Below are 14,414 nucleotides of genomic sequence, written 5' to 3' on the forward strand. Positions count from 1 at the left end.
ACCGATGTTTCGGGGCTCACACACCCCTTTGTCAAGGTAGAAGAACTAAAAGACAGCTCACCTTATAAAGTGAGAAGCCGCCAAGAGATGTGAACCGGATGCCGCCTGGGGACTCCCTGTGTCGCAGCCGGAGTCCCGTAATGATGACGTCGTAACACTGCATGTCTCCCGTTATCAAGACAACCAGGGCGCCAGCGGATCGACGCAGCTCGCCATCCTGTTACAGAAAAAAAGATAAGATGGAAATAGCTAAGCGTAAATGTTAGAGACAATTATACAGGAAAAGCAAATATCTATTTGCATTGCAGCATATAATAGCGTCGGTGTGATGTGAGGTGTCACATTAAACTTCTTCACAAGTCTCCAAGTGCTGCTGATTTTCTCCATTCACATATAATATATATATATGTGTGTGTATGTATATATATATATATATATATATATATATATATATGTGTGTGTGTGTGTATATATGTGTGTATGTATATATATATATATATATATATATGTGTGTGTGTGCATATATATGTGTGTGTATATATGTGTGTATATAAATATATATGTATATATACATTTATACACATACATATATATATATACACATATGCACACATATATATATATATACATATATACACACATATATATATATATATATATATATATATATATACACACATACATACACATATATATATATGCTTACACACATATGTATATATATATATATATACATATGTATGGTGCCCACCCCAACGTATGTCCCTCTCCCAGCTAGAGATAGCTAATTTTACTAACCTTTACTTAAATTATTAAGCGCTGCGCAGCTAGTCCTGCTGCTGAAGATGCCACCTGGTCCGATGGCTGGGCGGCTAAAATGGGGCCTGAGGCGGAGCCGTGAGTTGTCACTCATGGCTCTGCTCCGCAAAGGCCCATGGGAGGAGTGGACGCGGCTGGGCATGCGCAGCATGCCCTCCCGCGGCCATCTTGTTTTCTCCTGTAGTCAGAATGAGCTTCTGTCCAGAAGCTCATTCTGACTTGTCTTGGGCAGCTCACCTGACCGCCGCGCTGTCTGATCGGAGCTCAGCTCCTATCGCGGCAGCAGCGTCAGCAGCAGGGAAGGGGCGCAGGGCGCTGACCGATCGGAGCTGAGCTCCGATCGTGTCAGCAGCGGGGGGGAGCGTGGCAGAGCCCTGGAATGCCCCTAGGCATTCCAGTCGCCCCTAGGCATATGCTTATTATGCCTATGCCTAGGGTCGGCTCTGCCCTAGTGCCTATCCCTCCCCCTAGTGCCTTACCCTCCCCCTAAACCCACTACTTACTGTTGGGATGCCGGTATACGGGATGCCGACAATGGGATTCTGATTGGGATTTAAACTACATCCCAATAGTGCATTCTGTTTCTACAAGCTTGTGTATTGGAAATTAAGGGTTACCTTGTGCATTTAGTATCTCAGTGCAGTGGCTTTTCTTCTTCCATGTGGACATTTGTTAGCATTCTTTTCAATAAATTCTTTCTTTAAAGGGTAAGATGTAGAAAAGGACAAATGTCAAGGTTCAAATTGCAAACAAAAACAACAGCAAATGAATGATGCAGTGAAATACACATAGCTGGTTATGTATGTGGTACACGTAGCCGTGTAGTATGAAACTGGCACAATAATATCCACAAACATTTAGTTTTTTGAAGAAAACAAAGGAAAGGAAAGAAAAGAAAAGGACAAGTGGAATGAGAGAGTAAGGGAAGAGACTGGGGGCTTGATTCAGCAAGAATCGCAGTTACCAATACGCACGCAATCTGCCAATTGTTTCACACTGCGCATGCGTACGCATTGCAGTGCGCGTCCGTGAACCAGCCGCTGCGATTCAGTACTGCGATTTCTGCAGCTACGCAGATCAATCGCAGAGTGATTGACAGGAAGTGCCGCTTGTGGGTGGTGACGGTGGTGTGGTCGGGTGAATGCAGTTTCAATGCCGTTGCATAGGCGTATCCAGTGTATTTCAACACTGTGCCAGTACCTTTTAACGTCGTTGGATAGGCGTTCATAAATTAGTCACTGCGATACCATATGAGGCCTCATAGCGTGCACTGAAGTTAGCAATTCCTGAGTGAGGTTTGACCTGCCTTAACTGTGCACATGGGTCTGATTTTACTCAATGTTACCGATTATTTTGCTATGTTGCCAAAGTATACGGATATGAGTAAGGGACAGTGGGTGTCCTTATGTCAAGCTGTGATCGCAATGCGAATGCAATCATTTACCACTGATATTAGCAACTGCGTTGTGTGCGTATTAGCATAATAGCGATCCTTGCTGAATCAGGCTCTGGCAACGGATTTAGGTGCAAGCTATTAGCATTTATATATATATAGAACTAGCATATTCTGTTGTGCTTTACAACTGGAAACAAAATAGTAATAAAACAAGACTGGTAAATAACAGACAGGCAAAGATGTTAGGGTGCCCTGCTCATTAGTCTCTTCTCTATAGGGAAATAGAATTTTGATACATAGGGATGAGTGCTACATATTGCAAATTAGTCCAACCAGACCGAACCTGTTGTAGATGGGCTATATGATCCAGTCATATAGCAATGTGACTGGTGGTCAGTAGGTTGAGTACAGTAAGTACAGAAAAATTACAAATGTAAGTTATGTTCGGTCTGTGTAGAGTGGTGGTAATTGGGTAGGATAGCTTATGGAGAGAATATATGTGATTCAGGAATTTAATAAACTTGGTGAGTTTTCAGGGAACACTTCAAGGTTTGGAGGCTAGAAGAAAGTCTTGTTGTGTGTGTTGGGGTAGGTGGGGTGGGGCATTTCACAGATTGAATGGACGCAGAGTCGGCCTTAGCCAAATTAGTGACCTAGGCAAGAATTTTGCTGGTGACCCCCCCATGTGGGATCCTGAAAAGGCGTGTGGCATCATGGAAGGGGGCATGGTATCACTGTGCTGTGCTCCCCTTGTCCCATTGTGCTGTGCTCACATCCCATACAGGCTCATTCCCCCCTTATGTCTCTCCAGCCCCAGCCCAACATCTTCTTTCTTGTGTAAAAACATTTATAATAAAACACCTTTTTTACTTCAACTCTGTGCTTCTGTCTTCTCCAGGGCACTCCTTTTTTAGGTTCTTGATGTTCCTCTCTCTGTGTCAGGCTCCTCTTCAGCCGCCTGCCATTACAGAGCCTCCTGACACCTTCTCTCATTAGTGCAGCACGTCTGACATTCTATAGGGCACAATCTCCCCTCACTGTACAGCACCCTTCCCCTCCCATCACAGCACCTCTCATCCAGCACCCATCTCCCAGCATAGCATGTCAGCATCCCTCACCCAACACCCCTCTTGCAGCACAGCATATCAGCATCCCTCACCTAACACCCCTCTTGCAGCACAGCATATCAGCACCCCTCACCCAGCACCTCTCTCCCAGCATAGCACCCCTCACCCAGCATCCCTCTCCCAGTACAGCATGTCAGCACCACATACCCAGCACCCTACTCCCAACACAGCATGTCAGCACACCTCACCCAGCACCCTACTCACAGCACAGAATGTCAGCACCCCTCACCCAGCACCCTACTCACAGCACAGCATGTAAGCACCCCTCGGTCAGCACAGCATGTCAGCGCCCCTCATCCAGCACTGCTTACTCAGCACAGCACCCCAATCCCAGCAGCACAGGACACAGCAGCATCTGAGCCAGCAATCACCCCTCACCCAGACAGCACACATAGCACCCCTCTCAGCATTCAGCTCAGGACCACTCACACATACATGCTGAGCTGACTTATTCAAAACTGCATTTTTACAAAACTCACTCTACCAGGCTGACTATGAAGCGGAAGATGAGAATGCAGCTGTGTCCACGGTCCGCTCCTGCAGTTGTCAGTCTGTGCAGCCTGCTGGTCTTGGACTCCGCAAACTGGAGAAGCTGCTGCAGCTGGGCATGTGCAGTAGCCCTCCAGCGGTCATTTCACTTGCTGCCCGCTGACCATTCTCTGCTCCCCACTACTGCTGCCAGCTACTTACTCACTGCAAGCTGAGCTGCCTGATCGGAGCTGACCTCCGAACGCGGCAGACAGAGCAGTGCCACCATCCTCCAAGTGCCCCAAACACTGCTGCCAGCACTAGGCTTGGGATACCCCTAGGCATTTGCCTAATTTGCCTATGCCCAGGGCCAGATCTGAATGGGAGCAGGTGTTGAGTGATGGAGAGATGCAGATCTTGCACAGATTGAGGGGTCAAGGTGGGAGATATTTCAAGAAAAGTGAAGACATTTATCATATGTTGGTGTAGTTTGGTTGGTAGCCTTATATGTAAACAGAAGTATTTTATATTGAATTTGGTAAAATAGTGGCGATCATGACAGAGCGTAGCAGCAGAAGAATAATGTTTTGCAGGGAAGATCAGTCTAGCCACTGCATTCATAATAGATAATACAGGTGAAAGTGTGTTTAGGGGAAGGCCAGTAAAGAGACATTTGCAATAATCAATGCAGGAGCTAAAAAGAAAGAAGGTTCTTGCTGTGTCATGTGTGAGATACAGTATGTGAATATTCTGAATATGGTGTTTTAGATGTATGTAACAGTATTTGTATACAGATTAAAGGGGAGATGTATCAAATCATGGAGATAATAGTAAGGCGTTGTCCATAGCAACCGATCAGCTTCTACAGTAACTGTCATTTTATAGCCTGTGTTAGATAAATGACAGAAACTGATTGGTTTCCAATGAGCAACTTCTCCACTTTATCTCTCTCTAAGCTTTGATACATCTCCTGCTGAATGTAGCAACAGGATAAATACAACACTGCATATTTGTGAATATACACATTGTTTCCATACACACAAATTCCAAGCCCAATTTCTGTCCAGCGCAGTATCACTCCCAAAGGGAGAAAAGCTCCCTGTCTTTAGGTGCGTACACACATTACGATTTTTTGAACGATTTAACTATAATGACGTCATTATCGTTAAATCGTTTGTAAAATCGTATATCTTTTTAAGCTGAACGATGAACGATAATCGTTCATGCACGTTCACGTTTGTAGTTTGTAGTTCATCGTCCATTCTGACTGTCTAACAAACTATTTTCGTTCAGAAAATCATTCATGTTGTGCAGAATGAACGATAAACGGTGAATGATTTCCATTCACTGTATGCATGATTAAAAAATCGTTCATCGTTTTTGAAAATTGATCATTAGTTTAGTAACCAACGATTTTTAGTGAATGATTTTCGTTCACTTTTTCAAGGGAAAATCTGAACTAAAATCATTCACTAAAATCATTGGTTATTAACATCGTTGTGTGTATATGTAGCTTTAGAAACAAAAATATCTAAAATCAACATACAAATGTGAGCGCTAACACTGGGACTTCCAGGAATGATGATGTTCGTCCATGCAAGATGAAGTTTTGCCTCTTTCTGAGTTCCGTTTTTTTTGAGGGAAAAATCCGAACTCAACGTGCAAACTCGAACCTATCCGAGCCTGCACATCCCTAATTAATACATATAGTAAGTATAGTCCCAATTTATATGAAAAAACACTATGAGAATATTACCACTTTTTATAAACAGACATGTATTTAAACCTTAAAAACAAACAATATGCTATATATACACAAACAATTTGAGTAAAATAGTGACTAACTTATATTGGTAAAATATATAATAAATAATCACCTCTCCCTTCCTCATTAACAATTAGATCCCAAATCTGACACCCTCCTCCACCCTAATTACATTCATACTCCTGGGGCTAAATGTAATAGCTTGCGACCTTCAGCTGCTGCAGGGATTTATGCGAGTCTCACCGTATTTTTAAAATGGCAATTATTTTAAAGGCTAAACCAAGCTGGTTTAGCTTTTAAAATGGTTGCTACTTTAAAATTACAGGGAGACCTGCATAAATCCCTGCAGCGGCTGAAGATCGTAAGCTATTACATTTAGCCCCAGATCTGACAAACCCTCTCCTACGTTACTACAAAATATATCAATAGAGTTGCAGTGGCAAACGCAGGATTTCTAGAGGGGGTGTCCAAATGCTTGATTTTAGAGTGAGTGTGGCCAGTCCATGAAGAGGGCATAATTAGCACTAATCCTACTTTAATATGCGTCATACAAACTGTATTATGTGTCATAATTCCAGCATGTACAGGACCAGCAATCACAGTAAGCCATTAACTGTAGCAGTATGGCTATCCTGCCTGAGATGAATGACTTTATTTCACATGTGGGCACCATTCCAGATCATTGTAGCAAGTCTGGAGGAGCAGCAGAAGAACCTAGCACTGCCTTGGACATATATGTACACATTGGTCTCCTTGTGCACTGGATAGTGTATTATAATACCGTATTAATAATTAACCCTATTGATGGTCTATAGCAGTGCACCACTAACAGTGCATGTTTTCCAGATCTAGTTGGTGCACAGGTGTATTTATTACTTGCTGACACATGTTGTTGGTGTCTAGTGATCTTATATAGCTCCGTGGATTTTTCCAAAATCCTTTATAAATCCAGACAAATGTCTTAATGGAGAATCTGAGGTTGAAAGAATCCCCCCAAAATTGATGAGTCCGAAAATATCTATATTGTTCTTAAATGTTCAATTGGGTTAAGTCCGTGCACCGATGTGCAAAAACTGGTATGTATATCAGCAGTTCTAGGTTAATCACAGTGGTAATCTTATCCACAATGTAAATTATGACAGTCACTTGTAATAGCCTCTGATACGGGCTGTCCTTCCTGTGATGAGGTACACAGTGTTAGCTGACCTTCTTACCGTGTCTGCCAGCTTGCATCCAGGTGAAAAAAGGAGGGCAGTGTCCAGAATGCCGCTTCGATGGCAGGTATTAGCTGTGTGGAGGAAAATCTCACCTCCGGTTAGGGAGTAGAACTTCCGGCCTCTGATCACCAGGGAGATAGCCATGAAAATGGTTTATTGAATGAAACTGCTCATATGCTATCCACTTCCTCTGAGTAGCAGCGATAACGGCAGCAGGTAGTACTTCACAGTTTTGGTGATCTGGAACTCCAAATACTGATAAGAAATAAGGTGTCCTAACATGTTTCTGAGCCTTTGTCTGTCTGGCAGTTTCCTCAGAGGCAGAGATTGCAGTATAGTGTGCAGTAGAGCACAGATCAGAAAATGCACTGCGGTGGGGATAGAGCGTATATAATGGTGATATAAATCAATGGATACATCAGCACCGCATCAGTCGGTGTAACCATGGACTTTCAAAGTATTGTAAGTAGCCACTTAATCAAATTTGCGCCTCCTGCAAATGTCTGCACTGAGGAAAATGAAATGATAGAAAACGGTTTTCAAGGTGCATAAATAAAATGTTTTAATATGTTTCTCTTGGATGCACTGATTGGGGATCGATGACTATTTAGGTCCACTATGCATTTATTAAGAAATTCATATCGCTTTTTACCAAGTCGCTCATTTAAGGATATGCTGTCCAATTAAAGTCTTCTTTATCAGTTTGCAGGCTACCAAGGCACAGGAGGCATTGTTGGACAGATCGCTTCGGAGGCTATATAGTTTCTGAGGCAGGCGCGGTGGGCGCACCATGCAGCAATTACCGTCTCAGAATGGCGGAGTCAGCTGTTTAGTACACATATGGAACATATGTACAGAAACACTTCAGCAGCAGAGGCTGCTTGGCTGGTCAGCTCTCAAGAGATTATGTGGTCTCTGAGGCAAGCAGGGTGGGATAAAGCATATAACGCCCCAATACACATACAGCAAAGGTGGCGGTTTTGTCTGCATAGCTGGTGTGCAGGAGTATGGCGGCATGGTCTAGGCCAGTCACAGAAGCACTTCATCAAAGGCTGTTGCCATGGCCAGCACAGCAAAGAGCAGTCACGCGTATCACTGACGCCATGCCCTGTGCAGAAAAGAACAATCACACCTATTGCTGACGCCATACCCAGTGCAGCGAAGGCAGTCTTATCTATGGGAATCGTCCAGCAGGGGCCCATCAAGTACACTTTGGGATCACACAGGAATGGTGAGATAAAGAATGTCAATATAAAAATAGAAAGATAAAAGGCCAGGTGAGTAAAGTTTGCTACATGCAAGTTAGTGGCGACGCATTTAATAAGAAAAATAAGCAGCTCCAAAGCAGCGGAAGGCTACATGGGGCGTAGGGGAGCAGGTTAGGAAGCGCAGGCCAATATTGTTTAGTTAATTCATCCGGTTGTGAAGCGGCAGTAAAAAATAAGGCCACATACATTAACCCTTAGGCGTGTGAATTTTGATCACTGTCTGACAGACCAGATTGTCATTTGGTTTAACTTTACATCAGGCAGACTCAAGTGAGGGCTGACAACCAGAATCACTGATGGCATTGGCATTCCCATGGAGACAGGGCCCATTGGCAGGGTGGATGGCGGAAGGGCAGGCAGTTCTGCCTCGCAGTGCAGAAGCCTGGAGAGCAGGTTCCACCAGGGTCCTAACAAAGTGTAGTCAGTAAGGGGTTTATTTATCAAGCAGTGAAAAATGTGGTGAAGTGGACCAGTGGAGAAGTTGCCCATGGCAACCAATCAGCTCCTACCTATTATTTAATAGACTGTACTTAATACATGTTATTTAAAAGCTGATTGGTTGCCATGGGCAACTTCTCCACTGGTCCGCCTCACTAAGTTTTTCACTGCTTGATAAATAAACCCCTAAGTCTTGCCACAGTTATAAAGCAAAACGAAAGGCAACCTTAAAGGGAAATGGGAATTGGGGTGTGTGATTCAGCTGCATGTGTTCGACTGAGGAGCAGTAATGTTGGGTTGCCGGTCCACTTGCAAGCCCATTGCTGTGTCAGACGCACAAGTACTAGGTTGGGAAGTGAGGCAGATCCAGCTTGGGAAGCTTTCAAACTCAAGGGGCCACCCATGTGCCAGTGAGGGTGTTGCGGAAGTGAAACAAAAAGAAGGCGTTAACTTTCTCATAAGCAGAGAAAGGCCCACCCTAAGCAGGTGGATAGGTCCACTGGACTGGCAGCAGACGTAGGTGGTGGCCCCGAGCAAGGAGAGCTGTCCGTTAAGATGAAAAGTTGACAGGTCAAGCTACAGTCACAGGGGCATTGCAGCTACAAGGCAAGACCGGGTAAGCTAAATGCTCTTGGCCTGCTCAGCTACATGTGTGAGGGTTTGATGAGACAGATAGGCTGTGGAGCTGTGCTCAAAATATATGGATCAACATAATCAGGAGAGTCCCGAGGGGCTAGAGAGGTCTTATATCAAGAGAGCTGGAAAGAATGTCAAGGCAGCAAGGTGAGGCGACGTCGTCCAGCAAACTGACATTAAGATATGGAGCAAGGGGGTAGGCAGTTCAACAGAGTGCCCTTAGTTAGAAGAGGGATAGGGACCAGGTGGGGAAGATTTTATTGAAAACCTTAAAAGCATGAGGCGATGGAGTGACATACATTATAGGGTCAAACATCATACCAAGTTTGGCATGAAGAGGGCCGAGGAGTGGGGCTGGTATCGAGAGGGCCAGAAAAAAGGTGAACGCATCAATGGCAAAGATGGTAGCTGCCGGTGGTGGGAGTGTCATTCAGCACAGAGACATTTCAGCGCATTGCAAAGGGTTTTATAGGAAGGAAGGGGTGCACTTGTCTGACATGGGTTTAGACTTGTTCAACAGTGCGTTGCAGGAGGCTTTGTAGCATCTCAGATGGTAGAGGTCGTTGGGTGGGGCTTCGGTCCCCAGCAAGCGGGGGACCTCGTGTGGTGGGAGGAGATGGTGAGCAAGGTAAGTAGGGGGATTTCAGAGGTCCAGGCATATTTGCCAGTAAATAGGACGCACACCTGGCGCCAGCTTGAGACGGCTGGGCCATACGGGAGGCGTGCAAAACAAAGGGGGTATGTGCATGGTAGCTAGTCCCCAGGTTGAGAAAGGAGGTGCGGTTGCTGCGGCCTTCAAGGTTGGGCCGAGCACACACCACGTGAGAAGGGGGTGCGGCTTGTTGCGTAGGGCACGGTAAAAGTGGGGCCACCAGATAGTCGGCCTTTCCCCCTTATAAAAGTGGAGGATGCCATAATGGCGCCTGAGCCCTTCAAGGGGGAGGGGCGCGAGGCAGCCCATGGTCCAGTGGCGCGAAAGCGGTGGGGACGGGCTAAGGGGCCCGTCCCTATTTTAACACCTAGGGAGGCATACTGGACAGTGGGACAGCGTGGTCAGGCCAGGGAAGGATCCACCTGGGGCAATATAAAGGCAGGTGGGGAGGGGGCAGTGTACTTGCAGGAAGACGCTACCCACTCACCCAGCCAGAGGGTGAGTTGCAGGGAAGCAACATTGTAGTTTAGTGATGTTTGTGTACCGTTTCTTTAAGTCCATGGTTGTTGTGAAATTTGTAAAAAAAATATATATATATACACATATATATATATATATATATGGAAAAAGTGAAAGAGCGGCGCCTTCAGTGTATCAAAGTTAAGATCTCTGTAGCAGATCTTTCAACAAGTGTCCACACAGTCTTGATTATCCCAACGTGTCTTCATATACACGTCCCATGATATTTATCTCGAAATAAGTGAAAAACAAATAGAAACATAGTGTTACCTGATAAAAAATATCTAGTCTGGAATTTATGAGATTGGATCCAGACTTAGAGGAAAAGCATAGGAATGTTATTGGTCAGTTGATGGAATTAATTTTAAAGCATAACTATTTAAATTTTTAGAAGAGTTTTATCTACATACATGTGGTACTGCAATGGGGACGGTTTTTGCACCTAGCTTTGCGAATTTGCTTATGGGAAGTTGGGAGAATGAAAATATATATAAAAATAACCCTTTTCTGGGACACATAGATGATACATAGATGATATCCTAATTGTTTGGAAAGGTGATAAAGAAGTTTTTGAGAATTTTATTTTACATATTAGACATACAACCTCACTTTCACTTATGAATTTGACAGTGAAGAAATATATTATTTGGACCTAGTATTAGTGGCCAAGAATAATGTAATAGAGACCAAAAATTACATCAAGAAGGTCGACAAAAATAGTTACTTACACTACAAAAGTGGATCTTAACTTAAGATTGATACACTGAAGGTGCCGCTCTTTCACTTTTCTATATACACTTTTTTCCTATGGTTTCTCTGAATAGATCATATCTAGGAAGGATTGGCAGCCACCTTACGGGGGAGTGTTTCTGATATTATATTTGTTTGTGTTTCTGTTTGCTTTTAAAGGATCTTCTGGTATTTAAGCTTAGTGCGCCACTTACACTACCTTGTTCATATATATATATATATATATATATATATATATACAGTCAGGTCCATAAATATTGGGACATTGACAGAATTTTCATATTTTGGCCTCTATTCACCACCACATGGGCTAATTCCAATACCGTTCACCTGATTTGGATGTAATTACCCTCAAATTAAATCTGAAAGTCTGCAGTTAAAGCACATCTTGTTTGTTTCATTTCAAAGCCATTGTGGTGGTGAATAGAGGCCAAAATATGAAAATTCTGTCAATGTCCCAATATTTATGGACCTGACTGTATATATATATATATATATATATATATATATATAGTCAAACGAGGGTCCGGCCATCACACGACAATGAAAAACTTGTAGAGGTGCCCTCACAAATAGAGAATACAATCAGGCAGCGGTGCGGCACTCTCAATAAGTAAAACACGACAACTGTGTCTGTAATATCGACGTTTCAGTACTATTACGTACTATCTTCAGGGTAACAATACATTACATACATAAAGATCTTACCTTAAATACTGTAACACCACCAGTGAATACCGCGCCAGGAGCAGGACCAGCAACCCGTCTGGAGGCGGCTGTAGATGACGTCATCACCTCCGCAGCGTCGCGGGCGTGTGACAGAGTGCCCATCACCAGGCAACCAAGACAAACATATACAATGTTAAGGACATTGGGAATATATAAATAGAATATAAAACAATTGACAAAAAACCTGCTCATTAGAAACAAGATAATGTAGTGGAGTCATTTAAACCTCTTAGGAAAATGACATCCAAACGGTGAATCCACCTTACTTCACACCGAAGTAATAATCATCCACGATTGCCACCCCTCTTATGCAGCGGGATGTGATTGATCATGCGGTAAAGCAAACTGGCAAGATTATGGCCAAACTCAAGGAAATGGCGTGCTACAGGTTGTTCGCTCATGCTGTTGGTCAATGCTGCTCTAATACTAGAGCGATGCAACGCCATACATTTCTTGAATTTGCTGCATAGTTGGCCTCTCCCTCTTACACTCAGAGGAGTAGCGTGGAACCATGGCACCCAGAGAAAGTGCATGTCATAGCGCCCTGTACTGAACTGTGCCAGTGGGGTATGGCCAGCCTGCGGCGGAATACTGAAATGAAGAGAAAAACAAAATAGCATGCAGTGGCAGTATCATCCTCATTACTTTAAATAGCAAAGCAGTGACTTTTTTTAAACTCACACCTTAAAATGTAAGTTTAGGATTGTACCTCAGATGTGTAACTTTTAAGTCCATTGAAGCACAATGAATGAATGAGAAGAGAAGGAGGGAGGGAATCAGAGAGGAAAGTGCCGATCAGAGAGGGGAGGTGACAGAAGCCAATAAGAAAAGGAGCTGAGAAGGGTGGTGACAGAAGCCAATAAGAAAGGAGAGAGGAGGGACAAAAAGTCGATCAGAGAGGGGTGGTGACAGAAGCAAATAAGAGAGTGGAGGGGCAAAGAGTCGATCAGAGAAGGGTGGTGACAGAAGCTAATAGGAAAAGGACAGGAGAGGAGTGGTGACAGTATCCAATAAGAAAGGAGAGGGGAGGGACAAAGAGTCAATCAGAGAGAGGCGGTGACGAGAAGCAAATAAAGGAGATGGGAGCGGCAAAGAGTTGATCAGAGAAGGGTGGGGACAGAAGCCAATAAGAAAAGAGAGACGAGGGACAAGGAGTCGATCAGAGAGGTTTGGCGGTAGAAGCCAACAGAAAAAGGACAGGAGAGGGGTGGTGACAGAAACCAATAAGAAAGAAGAGGGGCAAAGAGTCGATCAGAGGGGTGGTGACAGAAACAAATAAGAAAATGATAGGGGAGGGGCAAAGAGACGATCACAGGGTAGAGAGGGGAGGGAATTGAAGAGGTGAGAAGTGAATGTAATCAATCTGACAGGGGAGGTGACAGATGGTGATCACAGAGGAAGGAGCGCTGGATGGGAGGCAATCTGGGCAGCTTGAGGGAGCATGAAATGTAGAAACAGATCTCCGATCCGTAACTTATTTAGGATATAGAGCAAACAAACACGAGATAAAACTAACAGGCGGCTGTCATACTGTGCAGCACCCCCTGAATTCCGAAACACTGGATGGTGCCCTCTGTCCATTTTGGTGCCGGGAGCTCATGTTCCACTGGAACCACCCTCGCTGCACCCCTGCTTACACTGTATACCTCATCACAGGTAGTACAGCCCGTATCAGAGGCTGTTACAAGTGACTGTCATAATTTACATTGTGGATAAGATTATCACTGTGATTTACCTTGAACTGCTATATCAATACCAGTTTTTGCACATTGGTGCACGGACTAAACCCGATTGAACATTTAAGGACAATATAGATATTTCTGTACTCATCAATTTTTGAGGGGTTTCTTTTCACCTCAGATTCTCCATTAAGACTTTTGTCTAGATTTATGAAGGATTTTGGAAAAATCCACGGAGCTATATACGATCACTAGACACCAACAATAGTTTGATACATATTGATATCTGTATTCATTGTTCAGCACCATTGTATCACACCAATGTCTTTGATGTGGGTTTTTCTTTTTTATACTATTGTATTGAATATTGTGTTTTGTTTTAAATGTGATTCAATTTGCACATGTTCTTATTCTTAGTAGAATTTACTCTGTTATTTTGATTTTTGGACAGCAGATGTGCCTGCAGCAGCACACTGCAAAGAAAGAAGTAGCCAATCACGGAGCACAGGAGGTGAGTACCTGCCCCACACCTAGTAGTTCACTGTAGTGTGATGCAGCGTAACTGGGTGCAGGGGGGGTGGACCCTGGAGGCGGCCCTAGCCCATAGCAGCCACACCCCCTGCACCTATTGTAGCTATACTATTGGATTTCTCCAACATTACCCTAGTTAGCGCAGTTTAATGCCATTCCCATAGAGGTCTGAGTAAATTTATGAAGTGACAAAAATCCCAGGATGGCGTTAGCTATACCCGGCAATGGTGACCACTGCCACCACACCGGCATTGCTGGGTCCCCTCAGAGTCAATCCACTCTGCACATATGCGGATGTTAGCCGTGTTGGTTGTCATCTGCCTATTACTTTAACAGTGTCAGGCTGCCGGTGTCGCTACCACAGAGGAATGGTAAATTCATCCCTATTTCTATTAGGGACTAAGGGGGACATATACTAAG

This window comes from Taudactylus pleione, unplaced genomic scaffold (genome assembly GCF_031769625.1).
Source record: "Taudactylus pleione unplaced genomic scaffold, aTauple2 ptg000372l, whole genome shotgun sequence".
Taxonomy (NCBI): domain Eukaryota; kingdom Metazoa; phylum Chordata; class Amphibia; order Anura; family Myobatrachidae; genus Taudactylus; species Taudactylus pleione.